This window comes from Ascidiella aspersa, chromosome 5, assembly GCF_963924565.1.
Source record: "Ascidiella aspersa chromosome 5, kaAscAspe10.2, whole genome shotgun sequence".
Taxonomy (NCBI): Eukaryota; Metazoa; Chordata; class Ascidiacea; order Phlebobranchia; family Ascidiidae; genus Ascidiella; species Ascidiella aspersa.
Genome location: NC_139451.1, coordinates 16,169,837 through 16,176,042, shown reverse-complemented (window position 1 = coordinate 16,176,042; position 6,206 = coordinate 16,169,837).

The window sequence follows — 6,206 nt, the reverse complement described above, 5'->3', positions numbered from 1 at the left end:
CAGTTTATTGTACGTTTTTTTAAATATTAAAAAAAACAGCTATATATGCTAAAATTTTAATTTTCTAAGTGTTTGTCTATGCCAGGGGCCAGTAACCTACAGCCCATGGGTCTTAAACTTTGTGGAAAACTTATCTATCCAAGGAGTGTGTTTGCATTTTGGGGAATCTTTTCAGCTTCAAGTAGCTGCTGGTGCAAAACTGGAAACTATCAACAATGGGATGTTGGCAGTATGCAATCCAAATTATCAGTGTCATAGTTATTTGTATAATCTTAGTTGACCCAAAAGAAAATTGGTTATTGTTTCTAATCCAAAAATGTTATATTACTCAACCTTTATTTGTAACTTTAGTCAATGACTTGACATGAATTTTAATTCTTTCAGACAAATTGACTTTTAGTCATTTGGTCAAATCACTAGAGGCAAATGGCTGACCTTAATTAAAACATTTAGAAAAATGCATTGCGATCTCGTAGACCAGAGGTTGTCAACCTTTTTTAACTGCACCACCTTCACACAGTTTTTAAAATGTTTCACCCCTTCTCTCAGTGTAATGTGTTTATAGCAACTAAGTCCAAATGATTTTATTGTTACTTTAACTGTAGAATGATCTACTTCAGTGATTACCAACTCGTTTTTAAGGCGACCCATTTTGAAAAAAACAAAATTAGTATAATCTTGCGACCCAAAGAATAGTCGGAATATTATACAAGATTGTGTTACAACAAACTGCACTACAAAAGCAGTTACTTTTCGAAAAATAATATGTTTATCAATTCACTCATCATATAGTTGTGCTCGATGGCTCTCAGTGAGTTTTTGAAATCGAGGCGTAATTTTGCTTAAGCAGACTCATGTCAGCTTTAACTTCCAGTCGGTTTTGTTGTTTAGTTTTTATATTTTTGTGTTTAGCAAGTTTTGTGATCTTTTCATGTTTTAAATTTTTTATTGTTATTTTTTCGCCCAAGATACAATATGCCTGAAAAACAAACGACCCCAAAAATATTCAGGCGACCCAACTTTGGGTAGCGACCCATGCGTTGGAAACCACTGATCTACATTATACAGGCAGTGTTTTCAGATTAATGAAAATATCGAACATACAAATAGGCAGTTTGATGTAAAACTGGCCATTTATGCAAAATTTATATCTGTGGTCTAAATGTTAGTTTGACTAAGCAAATATTTAAATCTTTCAATATAGCAGACCAAACCATATTAAGATTATGCAATTAGGCAAAATATGTGAAAAATAAAGTTCAATATGTGAGCTGGTGGCCGCCAGGGTGGCCAAGAATGACAATAACCCTGGAGCTGCTAATATAGTGATTCCCACACGCAAGAGAGATTAAAGTATTGTTAGTTTTGAATGGATTTAAATAAAGTATTATATGTTTCATAATTGCAACTTTTAGACAAAACAACAAGTAAAAAACTAGTTTAATATATATAAAAAGACCAGGGTGAATCCAGAAATTTATTTGTGGAAATAGGCGTAAATTTAATGGTATCTAAAAACTTCACATAAAGCCCCATTAAAAAAATAAGTGTATGGTACTCAAGCGAATGTGTGCAAAACAGGAACGTGTACATCAAAGATATTCTGTATATTGCTCAGTATGATGCCATTAAGTAATTGGGCAGAAGAGTATGATTTGCCATCCAATAGTATGATTTTACATTGCGTGACTGCAAAAGTGTTCACAGTGCCTTTTACAGAGATTTTTTGGAAAAAAACTCATTAAAAATGATTGTTCCTTATTGGCAAAAGTTAAGGGAACCGCAAAGTATTCATGGGCTAAATCTAAAAAATAAATTTGATTTGTTGATTTTGTACTTTTGTCTGCAACTGCCAAGGAAATGTAAAGCATCATCAAACTCAAATGTAACAATTCTACTTTAAAAAAAAAAGAAAAGCAAAAAATATCCTCTTTGGGTGCTGAAAATATGGTAGCCCTATATACAGTAGTTTAGCATATTACAACGTCAAAAAAACGACTTTAGTTATTTTGCAAAAGAATGATTAGCTGGGTACTATACAGTGGTTTAGCACAGTGGTCGCCAACCTGTGGGTCGCGACCCCAAATGGGGTCGCCTAAAATTTTTCTGGGGTCGGCATATTTTACCATATTTCTGCTGTTTTAGTACAATTTATATATTTTGAGAGCTTGCATAGCAGACCTGGGAAACATGCGGCCCGCCAAGCAGTTGAATCCGGCCCGCAGCTTATTTTCCTTAAAATACGTTTAAAAACAAGTGCGAGTTTCAACTTATTTAGTTGTATCGTAAACACTCTTTCCAGGGACGGATTTAGTCATGACCCGGCCAAATTTGATTAGTAGCCTGATTTAAATGCTTCATGCGAATCTCCTGTCTTTCTCGTATGTTACAGGCGCATCTTTACAGACAAACAGTGTCGTCTCTGCACTGTGTCTGTTAAACAAACTTAGCCTAATATTTATAATTTTTTGCGCTTTGGTCGATATTATTTTGCCTTTTAACTATAAACGAGATACCGACGGTTTTCTAAACCCTGAAATATTCCGTTTCACATTTTTTGTCAACCTAACTTAGTTAATGCCATGTTGTGTGTTTCTCCCGATGGATAAACGCTAATATATCTAGCAATGTACATTTTTAATTGGTGCTGAATGCATCACGTCCCTCTCTACATCTGAATTAAGTTTACATTTTAGAACAAATATAGGCGCAATTTTTTCGCGATTTGCGCGACTTCTTGTCACCTTTTTTTAAATTCAACTTAAATTGCACATTTTCGAACAATGTCAAACGTAATAAAAAGTTTATTTGTTTTATAGCCTCAAAGTATGACTCCATATTGCATGTATTTAAGATCATATTTTTGACCTGGCTCGCCGCAACATTTTAACTTTCTCATGCAACACGCTTTTAAAAATAATTGCACACCCCTGTTCTATATGTTATAAATATAGCAGCAAATAATTATTACTTTTGGATTTCAATGCAATTAATTTATTCGACTTTGTCCAATTATGTAAATTACCTTTTTTTTCTGTTTTCAACCAAATGGCTTTGTTTAATGAAATTCAGCGCAATGAGCTTGTAGCAGCATTACACGGAAGTAGAGCATTACATATGCAAAGTGGAGCCGCGTTTCCAAAACTGGTTGACGCTGTATGCAGGCGCAACCATCGCACTAAATGCAATAGTGTTGAAACAAATTGAATTTTTTGTGTATTTTGTGTGCTAAATTCAAAATCAAAATTTGAGTAAAACTTTCTAAAAGAAATCATTTTGGTGCCCTATGTAGCAACAGTTCTCTGGAAATGTGTATAGTTTTCGCATGTTCTCTTCTGTTACTTAGTTTCAGCAGTATTATATATATAAACAAAATGGGGTCGCAATGTTAATTCTGATTTCATTTTATTTAAATTGGGGTCGTTTATTAAAAAGGTTGGAGACCACTGGTTTAGCACATTAAAACGTCAATAAATCGACTTAAATTATTTGCAAAAGAATGATTAACTGGGTACTATACAGTGGTTTAGCACATTAAAACGTCAATAAATCATTTATGTATGTTCAACCTTAAAAAACGTTACGATTCAAAACAGTGCTGCTTGAATTGCTTTGTTGTGATTGTGCTATTTAACACGTGAAACATGGCATGCTTGAGCCTACTGGAGCGTAACATAACAAACACCACGGTTTGTTTGGCATTTTGGTGTAGGCCGGTAAATTTACGTAAACATGCCTAAACTGCGAACTACTTACAGCAGAAGTTTATATTGTTGCTTCATTGCAATAGAAGTACCTGGATCTCCTAAAAAATCACCGAAAAAATTGTGTATTTGAGCAGTTAAAGAAATTCGTACATAATGGGATGTTTCCGTCACTAGGGGGAGCCATGACTGAATCAGATGAAATCCCATTCCCAAATGTTTACAATTGCAAAGTATTTTTAGCGGCCTGCGATCCTTGTAGTCAGGTGTAACAAAAACGTGTCTCGCCTCCAGGACCAGCGCCTTAATTAACCGTAGCAAACACCAACGCTAAATACACTCGCACAACATCTGTTTGAATTTAATTTCGCAAGCATGGAAGCGATTAATTGACTTTTCAAGTCATCAAACGGTGAATTTGCGCCGTACCCCGTTTCCCAACGAGTTGATTTTCAGGGTTTTTCATTTTTCTGGAGTTAGTGAAAATATTGGTAATCAAAAATTCACAACCGCCCTTTAAACTGCAAACTATGGTATCGGTGTTACACTACAGCAATAGAGCTGCACCGTTAGTTTTATTTGGATTCTACTGCAGGAGACAACGAAGTCCACGGCTCCACGCCTTACTGGCGAGACGATTTTTTAGTGAGAGCGAGCCATGCAAGATATTTTAGTGAGAGCGAGCCATGCTGAATTTTGCAAATGTACAATAAATCAATGAGCGACCTGACATTATGCCCTTTAAAATGTGATGACAATTTGTTTCAGTTTGATTTAGTGAAGTTCAGATAGCACGTTGCTCACGTCCCCTGGTATACATTGGCGACCGCGCCTGAAATTTGAACATGCAATTTAACCCTTCTGAAATAAGTTTTATGCATACTGTCAAGTTGCGTAGCAAACATAAATTAATTTGGTTTTCCAACACTGTTTCTCACTTGTAAGTATTTTAAGGTATTCTGGGCTGATCAGTTATGATTTGTTGAAAAGTTTATTACCAAGATTATGCCAGCGTTGTTGCTTGTTAAATTTATTTGTTTAGTTTAATGCAGAGAAAAATCACTTATGCTAGACTGTTTCAGTTATTGTTGCAAAATTATGGCCCTTTTTGGTAAAGTTTCAGAGGTTAAAACATTACGATTGAGATTGAACAACTCTAGTGATATCTTATCTCAAAGCCAATAAATGGATAGATTCCATCTCAACCAGCACTTACAGAAGTTGTTACTTGCAAAGTGCCAAAGCCACTGCCACTATTGTCCCTGGTCACATGTAATGGTAATTGATGTTTTATATCTCGCCCAAAGTAACCTAACCACTTTGTCTGAAATTCCTGCGCCACTTAGCCGTTATGTTTCAATAAAAGAAAAACAGAGCAGAAGGACGTATTGCCATTTTTATTGCCATTTTCCCACATAACGTGAGATTTATCTCATCTGTGAATACAAGGGAGCTTGCTCTGGGTATTATAAACCCATGATTTTTAAGGCATTTGATGCCTCTTTAACCTTTCAGACAGAGTGAGATAACCGCCAACTAGCCCACATGAAGTTACTAGCGTTCAGAGAGTAACTTTGTAGAATACCTTTTGTGCCAAGGTTATTATGTCTGCTATTTAGGGAGCCCAATTCGCTTTCCCATTTTTGAGATTAGCAATTTAAACTACCTGAAGCTAACACAGAACAAAAAGTTAGCACAAAATAACTAAAGGCAAAAATAAACATAATATAACAATAATTAAGAAATTGCACCACAAAGGATGGTCTTTATTTTTTGAACTTGAAAAAAAATCATGAAAAATATTAATATTCAATATAAATATTTTCCATAAAATACAAGATAAAAACACTTTCTGTTCGCCAAAAATAATTTAATTGCGCCATTTTATCCACTGAGTAGTGAGTGATATTCAAAATGTTCAGAAAAATGCAAAGAGTATTTGCGCTGTTTTATATCCAAAGTGTCCACAATCCTAAAATGAATAGATTTTGTTTGTAAACCATACCTTATAATATTTTTTTATTTGGGCCCTTACAGGCAATATTTAAAGAGCGACCAAGTTGTAAATATCTATCTGTTTGTTTGTTCAAACTATTGGAAAAATACCTGCAGTCTGCAGAGAGTGCACAACTGCACATCCTTACACAAAATTTAGCTTACATCAATGCCTTTTAGGTGTTCGCCAGTCAGCTTTTTATTAGTCGGCCTTTAACTTAATATCTATCTGTCCTGAAAACGCAGACTATTAAAACTTGCTGAAATGGCAAGTGCACCTGCAAATTTTTTTTTTGCATTCTAAATCTGCCTCCCAATTTTTTTTAACAATTTCAATACGGTAAACAAGCCAGGTGCACTTTTGGCCTTTAGTGCACACAGTCACTCGAAAATTGTGGCTGTTTAACTTGGTGATGTTCCATGTACTTACCAGACTGGTATGAGCGTAAATATTACCAGACCTGCATTAACCAAATGTAAATATTTATTGTTTAGGCCATTAGATAA